A 14,087-nucleotide genomic window follows, 5' to 3' on the forward strand; every position below is an offset into this window, starting at 1 on the left:
TGTGCGCAGGGGTGATACAAGGCTTTCGATAACCTTCCTCCGCTGCGTTTTGTTATTCACGGAGATAACCATCGCCCCATCTCCCTGAATCACAAAGGCGGCCGGGCCCCGGGCCCCGACCCGCCGTTACCGGGCTGCACACCGCCGCCCACTCCCGCGCTCCCCCGTCACGCCGCGGCGACACAAAGGGAACGCTCGCCGCCGCGCTCTCGCCACCGCCCGGCAGCGCCCCGGCCTCGCCGCTCCGAGGCGCTTCGCAGACCCGGTGGCGGCGGCGGCAGCAGAGGCCGCCCCGCGCGCACACACGTTCGTTATTTAACGCCCGGGCCGGGCCCGGCCGCCCCTGCGGCCCCGCCGCCTCACGCGCCGCCCGCCCCGCGCGAGGGGGGCGGGGCTTGTGCCGCTGGGGGGGCGTGGCCTACGCCTCTGTGGGGCGTGGCCTGCGTTGCCGGGGCGTGGCCTGTTGGGAGGTGTGGCCCAACGCTCGGGCTGCCCGAGCAACAGCTGCCGCGGGAGCGGTTTACAAACACAGTGCCCCGAGCGCCAGCGCCGCCGAGTCCGGGCTCCGGCGGCACCGCGGGCGGCCGCCCCCGCTCCCCTCCTCCCTCTGCCCCCGCCTCAGGATGCCGGCCGGGGAGGCGGCCCAGGCACAGGTGAGGGAGGGCTGGGGGTCAACTTCCCTCCTCCTCCTCCTCCTCCTCCTTCTTACAGGGGGCACCTGAGGGAGGCGCAGCCCCTTCCCCTCGGGGCGGTCTCTGCTGTGAGGGGCTGGTTGTGTGTCTGACCGCGGGGGGGTGGGGGGCAGCTGCCTTCCGGGACGTTTCAAGGGGATCTGGGGGGACACAGCCCCCTTGTGAGGGGGGGGGGGGGGGGGTTAAGCACTCCCCCCCCCCCCCCCCCCCTCTCCGCAGAGCAGGGCCGCCCATCCCCGTGCTGTCCTGGCGCCCGGGGGGCTGGCGAGGCGCACTGACCGCCCCTCGGGGAGAGGAGGAGGAAGGGCAGGTGTGTGGGGGGACGCGGCTCCCGGGGGGGAGGAGGAAGATCCGGGGAGGGGGCCAGGTGTGTGACGCCAGCGCGCCCCCCCCCCCCCCGCGCGGCGGAGCAGCAGCAGGTACCGAGCCCCTCCCGCCCCCCCCTCCCCGGGGCCGGCCGGCCCGCAGCGCCCGCGGGCGGGCAGGGGAGCGAGAGGCAGCGGAGGGAGAGGAGCCGGAGCCCTTCCCTCCCTCGCTCCCTCCCACCCGCAAACTTCTCGCTGTCCCCGATTTCCTTCTCCTGCCCGGGATCGCCTCCCCCTCCCCGGCTTCCCCCCGCGCAAGTAGGTGTCTCAAACTCCCATTGTATACCTGGGTATTTGCTTTTAAATACTCGAGGCGTCGCGCCTGGGTTTTGGGGGTGCTTTTCTGCCGGGTGGGGGGGTGGAGCGGGAAGAGACTATTTCTTTGTGAGTCAAAGATGTTCCTGGAAGAAGGATTTGTAGTAAGTGGCTCATGGGGCGGAGGGGGGGTGGTGTTAATGAAAAGTTTATTGATCCGTTTTGCCAGTTTTTGTTTCGTTTACCTTTGTCTTCTAAGGACTAAACCCTTCCTGATAATTTCTTTGGCATCGTGTTTCTCCTTTTTTTTTTTTTTTTTTTTTTTTGTTAAGGGGAATAGGAAGTTTAGAAAATAAATAAATAAGCCTCAACTGACTTCTCAAGCAACAAAAGACGTTGCCAAGCGAGGACAATAAAATTCTAGAATATCTAGAGATTGGATTTCATTCCTGTTCCCTGATACCCACTGGACCTTCTGTTTCTGGATGTGGGGGTTCTTTTTGTTTGTTTCCCACACAGAAAACCTGCAGCCAAAGTAAGGTCTGTATGTACTCTAATGAGCCATCCCATAAAATGTGCTGTGTGACTCCCAGTAAGTATTTGAATTGAAGTGTAATAGTTTTGAAGTGGTGGTGAACAAAAATCTTTATGTTGGGTTATTGATCTGCTGCTGAAAGGCGTTTGAATTTCAAAAGGGTTTAGTTTAGGGGTTTTGTGTGTTTAAAGGTTTTTTAAGGCAACATTTTTTTTTTTCATTTCTGAAATGACCTTGAGAGCTTTAAAACTACATCAGTTTCTACCAGTGGGTTTGAGGGGGAGGCAGTAGCAGAAGGATCTAGTGAAAATCGAAAATAGAAATAGGAACTGAAGTAGATGCAGTGAAATATTTTCTTATAGAAGTATGTGAAAAGGGAAGTTTTTGTAAGAATGTGTGAAAAAGAAGAGAGGGAAATAACGCAGTTTCAGATGCAAGGAGAGAGAGGGAGCATATCATTCTTCACATTTTATTAGGCCCTGAAATGCAGGAGTGATATGATCTGGAAGACACAGAAATAAAACGCCTAACTACAAGTTGAATAGCAGGCATTGACTTGCTGACCAATGCTTACATGCTTGTTGGTTGGTGGGGGCTGGTTTTGTGTCTGCAAAGGTATCAGAGCACAGTGCTATGACAATAGCTTGCAAATGCTTTAACGCCATGTTTTATTGCTCTTAGGAGCTCTTATTAACTGTAGGTTTGGGAATACGACTAATACTTTAATTTGTGATGTCCACACTAAGGTTTAAGAGTTTCCTTGGATAATATAAAAGGACAGTTTCAAATAAGTAGGATAAACTGCATTCTTTGCCAGAGGGGGAGGGAAGAGGGAAAGGGTGGAGGAGGTATTTTTTTTCTTCCCCTTTACTAGTTCTGTAACTAAGTCAATATTTTAAGATCTGTAGCAGGAATGTGCTTTGTGATCACTAATCTTTCTGTAACATATTTTTTTAATGAGCAGTATTGTAATTCTGTGCAAAATATTTGGATTTTGTATCTCACAGCTCGTTCTTGAAATCAGTATGAGTTTTCAAGTTTTGTCTTTTGAGTTTTTAGGATGATGAATATGAAAAACAAATAACTTCAGAAACATGGTTATTACAGTGATTATTGATTGGCTTGGCCTACGGCCAAGCAACTCTTCTGCATGCACCAGAGTTGCTGATTTCAATTCTATAGATTCTTTTTCATATGTTAGCCTTTTTGAATCGTGAAGCAGTATATATAGCTATTTAAGAACAGTAGATCAGTTTTTAGTTAAGGTTGTTCAATTATGTCTTCATCGCTTTGGAGTTGGTTGAATGACTTGACATGAGATTAAGCACAACAAAAGAAAAGGCAGGGGAACAACAGCTGCCTTCCAGTACAGAGCACTAGTATTCTGAGCAGTTAAGCATTTTACCTTTTAGTATTACGTGGTGTCAGGTTTAAACGTTAATATTTATATTCCTGTTTACAAGAACCTTAGGCATTCTGATAAAGCATCAGACACTCAAATCCTGGATATTCGTGTTTTGGGGTTGTTTGTCTCTTGCATTTTTAAGAAAATTATCTTAAGATCTGATACTGAGGAGTGAATTGATCTCATTAACTTTTAAGACAAAAGTAGCAAACAGTCACCACTAGTTTGTACTTGTTTAGTTACTGTGTGGTAAGAACTTTAAGGTGTGTCCTTAATGGCAACTGACGATTCTTGCTGCGAAGCCTTGTTTATTTTAGGTAGATGTTTTATACAGAATTTCCAGTGGGACAAATTACTACACTGACTGCACTTATTCTTTCTGAAGACTGGCTGTAAGCATAAGAGAATAATTTTGCCATGCTGCAATCAGTATGTATTTTAAAATTGAGGCCATTAAGTTTTGCTGTGTATTTTGAGGCTTTTCCTACTTCCTTTGTTTAAACATTCTTAAACAGTGCATATCATATATGAATTTAAAACATTCATATGGCACTATTGGGGCCGAATTTAAATTTAAAATGAATACCTACGTCCTTGTTGATCAAAATAGAAAAGGCATTTCTTTAAATAAGTGGATGTTTTCTGGTTTTGAATGTGGTAAGAAGGCTATATTTGTATCTTGTAAACAAAGTTTCATATTAAGTAGTCTTTAGAGAATGGCTTCCAGGCTTTGGATTAGAGGATTATTTTTTCTTTTTTCCCTTCATTTTAAGTGAATAATGTGTTTTGGTTTTGCTTTGTTTTGGTAGGGGTGGGGAGAGCAAGATTTAGGGTAGGGGCTAGAAGGAGGAAGATAATAAACTTTAGCACCTTTTTCAGACTGTCTTACACAAAAGGTTACTTCATTTTGGTTTCTCCTTTCATTAGATCACACTCAAAAAAATTCCTTTTTGAGCACTTATTGCTAATCTTCAGAATCTATCTTCTCCTTACTACTATATTTTCATTTAGAACTATGTTGATAGATTAATATCATATTTTATATGAACAAAGTGCTAAGTTATTACTGTGATCATGGGGAAATAATTTTAAAAAGGAACTGTGGGTTTCACTTAGACTTTCAAAACAGTGATTACAATAAACTTTTAGTTACAAAAATCTGAGAGTTTGTAATTAAGAAGCTCTGGGGAAATGTTAAGTAAATTTTAACTTCCCTTTGTTCTTTGGGACTTTTTGTTGTCCCAACTCTAACCTGAATCTTGATTTGGAATGCATTGTCCTAGTAAAAGATTCCATACTCTCTATATGTAAATACACTCCCTCTTTCCTGTGTTATGAAATGCTGTAACTACCGCTGGCATATGGAAAGAACAGTCCCCCCCTTCCCTAAGGTAAAATGGGCTAAGCTTTCTTTTCTTTGCAAGAAGCTGAAAGAAGAGTTTGACCTTTGAACTCACCCTCACACTTCCACACTGCTTTCAGGATGATTAAATAACCAAGGATATTTGCCTGTGTCTTATGCTTATTTATCTCACTTAAAATGTTCTAATACTTAACTGTTGAGGTATTGTCTTTAAATATAGCAAGACAGTACATTTCAGTTACAGCAGGGCTGCCATTTGCCAGCTCAGCCCTCTTATTTTTGAGACTCTTGATTTAGAACATCAGCATTCCAATCAGATACTCTTTCCACATCTCATAACTACATTAATTTCAAACTGCTATTTACTCTTAATGGGCTTTGGGTCATTTCTGATGACCCTTGACCCTCTTTTTTAAGGTGACTTTAGTAGCAAAAAAGTTTTTCTTTCTGGTGCATTAATACGATCAGGGGATTCTGCTGACTACTGTATGCATGCTTTTAGAGAGATGTGACTCATACCACAAGAGATTTGCAACTGAATACAAAAGTAAGGAAAAGGATATGACCAAGCTGTGTAAGATTCTCAATATGTGTTGTATTTTAGGATTAAAAAAACCAATCACACTTTTCCAGCTCAAGCTTAGCTAGGTTTTTGTGTACCTCCAAACAGAAAGCTACTCTCAAAACAATTTGCTTTTAAAAATCATCTTTTTTCAGTGAAATTCCCAAATAATCTTGTTTTGTTGCTGATGAAAACTTGTTTTGCCAACCTGGGTATATTTCAGTGGGAGAAAAATATTAAAACTTCTACTGTTAGAATCATATGACTTTGGTCAGAGCATAGTTTATAGCTTGTCATAAAACTAGCTCTTTTGATTATTCCTCTTTTTTTTTTTTTTTTTTAGGGGGCAGCAAGTTAAGTGGTATGACAAGAACAGACTTTCAGTTTCAAAGTAAAACAACATACATGCTGGGAAAAAAATGAGTTACAAATCAAATATATAAGTGACACTTGTTTTGAAATATAATGTCTTTGAGTTCATTGCAGAAGATGGAATTGGTTATCAGACTGCCTAGAGAATTTCAAAAGAAAGTACAAGAGGAAATGTGGTTAGGATATGCAGGAAAATCTATGTAGATCAGTGTGACTTAAAGATTTGAGCAGAAACCCATCCAACTATAAGTGAATAATTGACTGGATAGTGATTTTCTATGTGCTAAAGATTTTCTGTAACAAAGTATCAAAGTCTGAGTTTGTTTATGTGCAATGGGTACGCTTGCATTTTTCAGTTTAATAAAGTGAGTGCAGTTTACCTCTGACATAAACTACATGAAGGCCCTTGTGTTGTGCTTATACTTTATCATGATAGTTGAGAATTGTTTGGGTGAAATCCTTGGGATTATGTCAGCCCCTCTCTCTTTTGGTAGACAGGTAGGAAGAAGCAAATTAGATGTAATCCAAAGAGTATGATGTTAAGTACATTGTAAGGAAAACGGCTGTATAGGTGGTCCAGAGCAGCAACAGTTTCTATTTGTTTGTTTCTAACCATTTTTCCTTATGCTAGTAAAGTTTGTATGTGAAAGTGCCTGTCTGAAGGGTCAGTTTCTTGTGGATGCTAACTCCCCTTCCTAAGGACAGTTTGGCACTGTGAAGCGCCAGTATGTCAGACTACGTCATCGCATGCATCCCTTCAGTCCACTAGTTTGAGATAATGTAATGCTCGACGATTAAAAAGATTCAGTCTCATCAGTCTGTGTGGGTCTCTGGAAGATCTCCCACCTGCATGGAAGAAAGGAGGCAGCTATTTGAAGTGTCTATTTCTAGCACTTTTCTATTTTAGTATCTTCAGATGCTAGTCCAGGGGATGACTTAAGTAGAAGTAAATGTCTTTCCCTTGCACTGTGTACCTTTTCCCATCTTTCAAGACTGATTTTTGCAAATACAAAATTGTGGATGTGTTTGAAAGTGACAACTTCAAAGTGCTCTGCAGAAAGGAGGGATAAGAAGTTGCTGCTTTTTTCCCAAGGTACAGGGGTTTGAGCTGTGTTGGACATGAGTTAGATTCAGAGTTGAAATCAGGTGAGAGCACGAGGGAAGATTAATGACCTTAACAAAGTGAACTCTTTGGAAGTGACGACTACTCTGAAATTCAAGAATAGTAAAAGAATCCCTTTTCCTGTTATTTCACCTATGCTGCCCAAAGGGATGCAACTTGCCTATAATTGCTATGGAGGAAGTCCTGGCTCTTGAGTAATAAGGAATTAGGTCTAATTTGGTAAACTCTGTATTTACCACTTCTTTGTAGTTGTGGCTGCTGGAGAGACCTAACAACCTTCTGCCAAGAAGTAAAAAGTCAAATTTGCTTTTAAGGTCTCTGAAAATATCTTCTTTCAAATGAAAACCAAGACTAAACATATAAGGCAGTCTATGTAAGGTGAGACTGACTCAACAGTAAAAATGCATCACTCACTCCACCAGGAGAGTCTTTACCTGCTGTGGAGAGAACAATAAACTGTTTTGTAAGGTAAGGGGTCATTGCCAGTTTAAGTGCATGTAACTTCTTGATTTAATGAAGTTGCATCATCTTATAGCAGTGGTGAAATGTGTCCCAGACTTATTTAAAATAGGATCACTCTTGTGTCTTTCAGTCTTTCTACAACAGGTATTGGCCGCTTCGTATTGTCTAAAGTACACTTTGGTTTTGTGGTTCCTGAGAAATTCTCTCCTAATCAGAGGGGAAAAAAGGGAAAAAATCTGGCTGTTAGAGCAGTCCTTCTGAACTTTAAAAGTCAATACTTATTTGTAGCACTTCCTCCTTTAATGCCAAGAATTAGTCTCTTTTATATTTGCTCTTGCTCAGTGGAGGAAAAACATGTGCAAAATGATGCAAGCTTATATGTTCTCTGCTTTAAAAGGAATAATTACATCTTTTGATAGAAGAGGCATTCAGTTCACTGAGGAGACACATTCAGCTCATCCATCCACTGCCAAAACACTGTTAGACATATAGCCTTAAAGAAAAAGGGACTCCACAGGAAAAGGTTTTTTAGAGAAAGGATATCCTTTGTTTCTATTAGTATAGATGTCTGAAATGGGGGGGAGGGAGTTTTCCTAATATTGTTCATTATTAACTACTAGTTATTTTCCACTGGTGATTAAAATCCTGTTTGCTAGACTGCGGGGGAAAATGGCTTGCATGTATGTCTGTTTTATCTGACTACAAAAGAGCTTTCAACACAATCTTTCTAAAGTGTTTGTGGAGGAATGCCTGGGTAATAACATTCTTGCATTCTGGTGTATATGTCTCTATTTCTTCAGTTCTGTTTTTATGAACTGTCTAAGTATTATTGCATTGGAAAGCTCTGCAGTGTTGTTAGAAGGGACTGTAACTGAGGAAAACAGAGTAGCCTCTCTTAGGATAAAAAGATAAGCCATGAAAACCCCTCTAAGAGTTTAAGTTTAGGATAACTTTGAAAACTTCAAGCCTGAAGGATGCAGACTAACAAGGGGACTTAAATTTGCAGATTTAAGGAGTGGAAATTCCAATTTGGGGTCATCTTTTATGTTCTCTTTTCAACCTGAACGTCTTCAGTCTTCATTTTGATCTTTCCTGCAACTGAAACAAACAACTCTCTTCCTCCCCTTCCTCCCCCTAAATCTCCATTTCCTTTAAAAGTACTCATGTTAGTTCTTTATCAGACTGAACTGTTAACAAACTATTTAAAAACATTTTTGTACTTGAACACTTGGTATAAAAACCTAAGTGTAGATGAGAAACAGTGTTGGGTGTACTCACGTGCTCCTCCATTAACAAAGAAATACACTGGAAAGTTGTGTTAAAATGATAGACTGTTAAAAGATAGAAGGGAGTAGCTCTTCCCTTCCCTAGAAAGCAATAGAATGCCCAGTAATGAAGAGTAAGTTATTGACTTCATGTAGTGTTATGAAGAAAAGCTGACTCTTCTGCTATTCTGCAAAATAATGTTTTATCTGTGCTGACTTTTATAGCTTTCCAGTGTTTTAAGTCATAAGCAGATGGACAGTTGCACTTTCAGAAAAAAGGTCACAGTCTATGCAGCAAATAGTGTGTTGTCTTCCCTAGATTTAGGGACTATCCTTCCCTCAAATTGGGGTAGGAAAGACATTTCTATCTAATAAAGGATAATACTTTGTTGCGTGAGGTGTGACTTGTATGCGTTCCTTCTTAAATGGAGAAAGGAAGTTATGTGGTTGCCATAAAACCCTAATACCTGTGGAGATGAACTTGCAATTTCATGCTGTGGCTGTTTGGAAATCTGACCAATACTTTGGAGCAATTGGTAAATTAGAACCTCACAGTAACACTTTGCTTCACTTTCTGACTTAAACCTAGGAGACTATGAAGGCCGCAGCACACCAGTACTGCTGGTAGAGTGGAGCCGTTGTCACTGATGGGTTCTGCAAACACTACACACACAACTTAGGACACTATAGGTGCTATCTCCAACGTTTGGAGCTCTTGAATATTGTTAGCAGCTACTTAGGGATGGTATTTCTGCTTAATATCCTGTGTGTGTACTAGGTGTGGTGCAACTGTCTTAAGTTTATGCAATTATATATATGTATTAAAGAAATGCTCTTAAGTAAGCTAAGTTCAGCCTCAGCTCAGGCTTTTATTTGAGAATTTGAAGTTGTACTTATTTATGTATGAGCCTCTCTGCCTATGATCAATATCATACCTGAATATAGATGTGCCCAGACAAAACAGAGAATATCCATAAGGCAGTTTTTATTTGTGGTCTCCATGAGGAAAAAGTGATGTTAACTGGTACGTTTTATTTATGTTCATTAGATAGAACTGGAACAACTATTCTGAAAAAGCAAAACTTTTATATTGAAATAAGAGGTGTTTAAATAATTGTGGTTTCCACTAAGCAATCAGCAGTATAAAATCTATTTAATTAACAATGCCAAAAAGCAACAACCTGTTCTGAGGTATAAACATACCAAGAGACAAGAATGTTTCATGTAAAATGACTCTTAATATCCTAAAACTTCTTGAAACATGAGGAAAACAAGATTTTTCTTAAAGTGGAATTGAGAGTTACATGAAGGTTTGAGTCAACTAGGCACAGTAAAAATTAAGGTAGTTAATCTGCAGCAGCTTGTTCTCTGATGGGTTTTTGAGTGTGGGTTTCTTGTTCGTTGCTGGCACTGGATTATGTAGGATTTGAAACCTTGTGGAACCTTCTTAGGATAGTGAAAGAAGCTCTGGTCATCTGTTAAACAGCAATAGCTTTGCTACTGGCCTTTTGTTTAGGGATCTGCTAACAGTTTGTTGAGGTAGTTACCTCTGAGTACATATCTTCTAGTATACAGAGAAGTAACATAAGTATCATACTTAGTTGTAACTCTTCTAGTTTTCTCACTTCTGTTTTTAAGAAAGTGTTGCAGCAATTAGGTTAACTTCTGTAATTGTTCCAGCTTGCTTTTTACAGTTTAACAATAGTTTTGCTAGATTAGAATTAGCAAGGTATAGTTGTTTTTCCTGATACTAGCTCTGCAACTTTTATTCTCAGTGCTCTGTAGTGTTTAAAATGGGAAATTCAGTGGTTAGACTTTGCCATTCTCTAAAAGGTGTGTCTAGAGTTTTTATTATATATTCATGGAAATTTTGAAATGCAGGAAGTAGAAATGCAATAAAATTACTACTGATAGGTCATTTCCCAAAGAAATCTTGGAGACTGTAATATGTCATCTTTGGTTGTGTAATTTAATAAAAATAAATTAAACTTCTCTACAGGCACTTAATTAAAATTTTCTCTGTTTTAATAATCCATTTATATGCAGCAGCTTTTTGGTGTGGTTCTTGGGTTGTGTGGCAAGTGCAATGAAAACAAGATGTTCTCATCTGTCCAGTTCAATCTTTATTTATATATGTTTTGTGGTGTTTATAAATATAATAGGTATTGCTGCAAACCTGTTGAAATATTTGACTAAAGGCCATATAGCCAAATATGACTCTGTTGTGAACTAAAGCTTGCTAAATGCTCAGGCTCTGGACTGTTGGAAGAAAAAAGTACAGTAGTTGGCATCCTGCAGTTGGGAAGAATTTGCTGCTTCTGGACAGACCACTCCAGGAAATGTCCAGGTGTGCTGAGCAAGACTGGTTCCTTCTGCCCTGCTCGTTCACCTCAAGGCAGTTGCAGCAACCACTGGCACATGTGGGCCCTGGACTCTGAGATGAGATGCATGTTGACTTTTACAAATGGATAGGGGAGCCAGAAGTCAAGATTTCCTGACTGACTTTATTGTGAGGAGGGATAGTCATTCTTTATTTTCAACCTTGAGTTAATCTGCAGCAAATTTATCACTCTTCAGCTATTGGAAGGAAGGTTTTCCTGTTTTGTTCTGTTCCTTTGCTTAATATCTCTGACTGATACTGGTGTCATGTCTGTTCTGTCTTCTGAAAGTGAAAGACAACAGAAGAAACCCCAGGTACTGTATATTTTTGTTGAACTAACATACAGACCTTCAGCCACAAATAGTTACAGTGCTTGTCAAAACTGCAGGTTATCTACTTTCCCAAGGAAGCAGTAGTACAGAATTAAGGCAACTCTTAACAGTTTTGCTGCTGCTTACAGGGTTTTGAATAACAGGAATGTAATTAATCAGCATTTTGGTCCTCAAATCCAAGGCATCTTCCCTAGGAAGAGAGGTTTTGTTAATAATGGATAAAATCCTAGCGTAGATATTTGGTTTGTAGTTTGAGCATGTGTTAGCTTGTCTAAACACTAAGAGCATAAAATCGTGCCTGCTTGTAAAAGCCATATATTTAATCAGAGCAAAGTGTGTAATCGCCAGATACAAAAATAATACTACTAGAGTCAGAAGGTGAGCTAAAAAGCTCTAGTCTTATCTTCTCAGTTTAAATATAATTCTGTCTAGTTGCATCTGCAGTTTTCTTCAGAAATGCTACCTGCAATTTTTTTTCAGTCTATAGGTACTATCTCTTGTATATGATGGTATATCCAAGAGCAATAGTTGCCTGAGCTGCAAACAGGCATTTCAGATTCCTAAAACAGGAATATCTTGCTCTGCTTTGCAATGCTGCCTAGAGGATGAGCTGTGGCCAGTTCTTCAAAAGTGTTCAGAGCCTCCTATTAAAAACAGTGAAAGCTTGAAAAGCATTCAGCAGCTAACAGCTTGGTGGAGGTGTGTAAAGTGCTTTGAAGAGCCATAGAAGAGGTCTCCAAAGGGCTTGTTCAAACCTATTGATACCCAATAAAATTTGGATCCAAACTCCTGTTAAACTCCTCTCGTGAGGAGTTACATGCTCTGTATTTATACGTGCAGTTGTGAGGACAGGTTTAGTTTTTTAGACAGCTGAGATAAGATTGAAACAGACCCGTTTTCAAAGGGTTTACCAGAGAAAATGTTATTGCGTGAGGTGGATTTTTCACCCATCAGTGATCAACCTAGGGCCTTCTGTAGATTTAATCTATGTCTATCCCTTAAATTCTGATAAATCTTGAAGCATATGGTTTTTTTACAAAATGTTTGTATTTTTCTAGGTTAGGTTTGAGTAGAACTGTGTGTGGCAGTCTGTTACAAGGATGTCCCTCCTACCTTCATCTCATCCCAGGATGCTGTGGATGATAAGAATTGACTATGGATTTCTGCTGGTTTTCATCTGTTTTCTTTCTACAGTGACTTAATTTTGGCTGCTCTGTTGTGTATCTGTTGTAACGCCACAAAGTGGGGAGCGTAATAAAGCGTAATCAGCTTTTTCTGTATTTGTAGACACTAGCCAGGAAATAGTTGATGACAAATCTCAGCAATTCACTACGTGGGACTTTAGGCATTGGCGTTTGGCTCTGACTTCATACCCCAGAAATGCCTCTGGCCTTTTTGTAGGATGATTCCTATACCTGCTACTGCAGAGTGCTTACCTGTGACTCTGGAAGTAAATGCATTAAACTCTTTAAGTTTGTTAAATTTTTTTGTCTTGCCTGGATATTCATTATAGGTGTTCAGGAGCCTTTCAAAGTTGATGTTAATTTTTGGTTTACAAATAAATTGTTTTCGGGCAGATAGTTGCCATTTAAGCACATGAGCTTTGCTGCAGCATGTTATCCTGCTGTGTAAAAAATACCTCTTAAAACTACAGTAGAAATAGAGCAAAATGGCAAGTTTAAACATGAAGTAAAACATGCTAACCAGCACCCTTTGATATGTTTTTCCTTATGTTTTACAAAGGGGAAAGCTTTTTGAATACTTCAGCTTCAAACTTTTGTTACAGCTTCTTCACTTGCATATAGAGGGTGAGTGAAAGTCAGAAAGTCAAAACTGAATGGGGAAGGTAGAAAGGCAAAATTGAGAAAAGCAATTGAGAAGTGTTGCACCATAGACTGAACCTGCCTATTACAAAAGATTTTTGAGTCATTATGCAGAGAGGAAGTGTTAATCATGGCAGTGATAAAACTAAATGGGGATAAAGGACATAGTTAGAAAAGAGACTTTGGCTGCAGAAAATCCAGGTTCCATCGCCATCAACCTGTCAGCCAGTGGCTTGTTCCCTCTTACGCTCTATCCCCCCAAGATCCCTCCATTCGTGTTTAACTTGGCATGTGATGAATCTTTGGCCCAGGCTTGAAACAAGTTGAGTTTAAAAAAAGCTAGAAGCTTCTTGGTATTAGATCTGATAATTGTCTAGATCTGGATTAGAAGACTGGACAATAAAGGCACTAAGGTCTAGAGATACAGAAAAAAATGGAAGACAAGCAACTGGCAACAATAATTTTATTCTGTTTTGGCATTCTGGTGTGGTTTTTTTTACCCATCTTCATTAGGCTCCGGGATCTTGCTTTCTGTATGATGGTGGAAAAGTAGTTGCTAGCTTTTCAAATTAAAACCAAAGAGTATTCTCAGGGCAAGGCTGTAGTGCAGAAAGTGGATAAAGTGTTTTGAGATGTTGGATCTGTGACTCCTAGCAATGTGTTGTCCTGTTTCCTTTCCCAGGTGGTTATCTTGCCTGGGCTTGACAGTTCTGTGGTAGGTGAAGGTATCCAATATAGTTGAAGGCACCATATCAAACCTTGGGTCTATAGACAGTCGGTTGCCTTTTCACTTCAGGTGGTTTTAAAGGTCCTGTCCCATTAACCTCCCATGGCTGTTATACTGGCTCTGCCAGCAGGCGGCCTTACAGGAACCTCATCTGCAAACATGTTTGGGCCACTGAACTGGATAAACAGTTCAAGTTCTGGTGGCTGATTTCTACTGAAATGGTTTAAGATTTAATGGCTTAAGACCACCTTTTTCTGTCCAACTGGCATTGATCAGAAAAGGCTGGAGAAGGTAACCTCAGCTGCATAGATAACCACATCTTTACATGCTGCAACTACTTGTCATGGGAATCTCTGTAGCCTGAACTATTACAGGGTTGTGTTTGAATTGTCACCCTTTATTTGGCTGAAATGAAGCCAAATGTTT

At 40.9% G+C, this 14,087-nt stretch overlaps 1 protein-coding gene across 2 annotated transcripts in view; it reads left to right on the plus strand.

Moving 5' to 3' along the window:
• Positions 1-518: 518 nt before the first annotated feature.
• The window catches only part of ZNF217 (zinc finger protein 217), a 28,617-nt gene continuing 15,048 nt past the window's right edge, over positions 519-14,087 (plus strand). The window contains exons 1-2 of one of the 2 annotated variants that reach the window (XM_074888196.1): positions 1,247-1,315; positions 1,645-1,852. The gene's annotated coding sequence lies outside the window, so the exon portion shown is untranslated. Of the gene's footprint in view, positions 654-1,246; positions 1,316-1,644; positions 1,853-14,087 lie in introns of those variants that run through there. The other variant, XM_074888195.1, reaches the window with a different exon arrangement.

Source organism: Strix uralensis, chromosome 18, assembly GCF_047716275.1.
Source record: "Strix uralensis isolate ZFMK-TIS-50842 chromosome 18, bStrUra1, whole genome shotgun sequence".
NCBI lineage: Eukaryota > Metazoa > Chordata > Aves > Strigiformes > Strigidae > Strix > Strix uralensis.